Here is a 2974-nt window from a genome sequence, read left to right as displayed (position 1 = left end):
ATTATATATACATATATAAATTATATATATGTATATATATTATATGTAAACTAAACTTATATTATATATTATATATATATATATATATATATATATATATATATATATATATATATATAATATATATATACGATTACACACACATACATATACATATATATATGTATATATATATATATATATATATATATATATATATATATATATATATATATATACATACATACATAATGTAATGATTTCTCCTTAATCTGTCTTTTAATAGTTCTATCTCAAAGTGTAAGATTATTCTACTCTCTCTCTCTCTCAAGAATTAAGTCTCCAGAATAAGTCACCAACACAGAGAGAGAGAGAGAGAGAGAGAGAGGAGAGAGAGAGAGAGAGAGAGAGAGGAGAGAGAGAGAGAGAGAGAGAGAGAGAGATAGTAGCGCTCCTCTTGTCGACCTTGTTGTAAATTAGAGCACATTTTCTTGCTTAACACTTGCAAGATTATTTTCAAATTCGTTAACTTGTCTTCTAGGAGCAAAGTCCAGCTGGGGGTCGGTGGAACCCAGCAGGTTATAAAAACTTATTCCTCTTCCTTTTTTTATCTACGGAGGGAGGCCTTATGCCAGCAAATGACCCGCAGATGGCATCTGTACCTCCGCCAACGAAGTTGGAAGGAGGTTATGTTTTACCCTTGTTTGTGCGTTTGTTTGAAAACAGCTTCCTGGTCACAATTTTTAATCGTAGGGTAAGGAAACTTGCTGGGATTAATTATATAAAAATCTGGAAATGAATAAATTGTTGAAGGTCAAGGTCAAAGGTCAAGCAAAATGTCCAGTTCACGCAATCAGCCATAAGTTTGGACATCATTGTCACAGAGACTTCAAACTTGGTTCATTTTTGAGTGCATGAAAATCCGCCCCATTTAGTACATGTTAAGGACAAATGTCAAGGTCGAGCAAAGGTCGAGAAAATAAGGTGGCTGTGGTGGAGGTCTGCGCTCTACTGAGTCTGTGAAGATCTGTAAAGTCATCTTCCCCTTTATCATAATAATTGCGTAACTTTCAGCGTAACATTTAAAACCTTAGAGAGAGGGTATGATGTTACAGTTTTCATAGTTTATATAGGAAATGTGTATTTTAATGTTGTTACTGTTCTTATATTTTATTTTTCCTTGTTTCCTTTCCTCACTAGGCTTTTTTTCCCTGTTGGAGCCCCCTGGGCTTATAGCATCCTGCTTTTTCCAACTAGGGTTGTAGCTTAGAAAGTAACAACAACAACACAATAATAAATAATAATAATAATAATAATAATAATAATAATAATAATAATAGTAATAATATTTCACTGGAACATCTCAGGAAGAAACACTAGTGAACGAAGAATGCTTTCAATTCTTTAGTCAAATTAATATCATTATTATGAAATATTTGCATACACGCCTCAAGCCTAAAAAATAACAGCATAGTACCCACTCTCCTTTCTCTAGAAAGCAAGCGTTATTATTATTATTATTATTATTATTATTATATTATTATTATTATTAGTGTTGTTGTTGTTGTTGTTGTATGTCTCTGTGTATTTGTGATTCTCATAACTCAAAAATTATTTGACCGAATCTCATGAAATTTGGTGGGACGATTGGCCATGATCCAAACAATTTGATTAAATATTTTGAGTGATTGGGTCAAAAGTAAACGCCAAAGCCACGAAAAGGTCAAAGAATTTTTTTTGTCATATCATGGGCAATTTTTATCTTGTTTATATGAAACTAGTGCCAAAATGTACAAAATTTAATTGCTGATCTTTTGATATACATATAATGATACAATTACTCTTGTTTATTTATATTTGTATGTGTGTTTATTTGTGATTCCCTTAACTCAAAAACTATTTGACCGAATCTCATGAAATTTGGTGGGATGAATGACCATGATCCAAGGAAATTTTGATTAAATTTTTGAAGCGATTGGGTCAAAAGTCAAGCCTTTTTGTCAATCGTGGGAAGTTTTATCTGATTTGTATAGAACTAATACCAAAATGTGCATAATTCAATTTCCGATTTTGTGATATACAACATGATATAGGCGAAGGTATGCGCTCTACCGAGTGCGTGTTCTAGTTATTATTTTCTTATATTGGGCAGCTGATCTGGATTACGGTCTACCCCAAAGCCAAAGCAAAGTCCTCCAAAAATAAGGCAACCGTGCTTACCCCCATACAAAATAGAAAAAGGAAAAAAAAAAACACGTTAATAGAAGAGGATTCATGCACCCCAATCCTAAGAAAAGTTAACAGTATACACAGACTCCCCTTACTGTAGAAAGAAAGTGAGCTTGCTTGTCATTTGTACAGGTTAATTTACTATCATGGGCATTCTGAACACGAGAGCCAAAGGTTTAAAGGTTTTAAAGGCCGCTTATGAATAGCAGAGCAAGGGACAGTAGCATTTCCCTATCAAGCAAGACAATGCCCTAGAGCCTGACCATATTACGTATGATCAGCGCCCAAGCTAGGACCAGGAAGGGCCAGGAAATGGCTGCTGATGACTCAGCAGATAGACCTATATGCTCCCCCGAACCCCCCATCCTTAGCTCACAAGGATGGTGAGGTTGCAGCGACCAGGGGAACTTAACAAGTCTGAGCGGGACTCGAGCCCCACATCCTTAGCTCACAAGGATGGTGAGGTTGCAGCGACCAGGGGAACTTAACAAGTCTGAGCGGGACTCGAACCCCTCATCCTTAGCTCACAAGGAGGGTGGGGTTGCAGCGACCAGGGGAACTTAACAAGTCTGAGCGGGACTCGAACCCCACATCCTTAGCTCACAAGCATGGTGAGGTTGCAGCGACCAGGGGAACTTCACAAGGCCCAGCGGGACTCGAACCCCACATCCTTAGCTCACACGGACGGTGAGGTTGCAGCGACCAGGGGCACTTAACAAGTCTGAGTGGGACTCGAACCCCAAGTCTGGCAATCACCGAGCAATAT

The sequence above is a fragment of the Palaemon carinicauda genome, chromosome 42 (genome assembly GCF_036898095.1).
Source record: "Palaemon carinicauda isolate YSFRI2023 chromosome 42, ASM3689809v2, whole genome shotgun sequence".
Classification (NCBI taxonomy): domain Eukaryota; kingdom Metazoa; phylum Arthropoda; class Malacostraca; order Decapoda; family Palaemonidae; genus Palaemon; species Palaemon carinicauda.
This window is presented reverse-complemented; position numbering follows the sequence as displayed.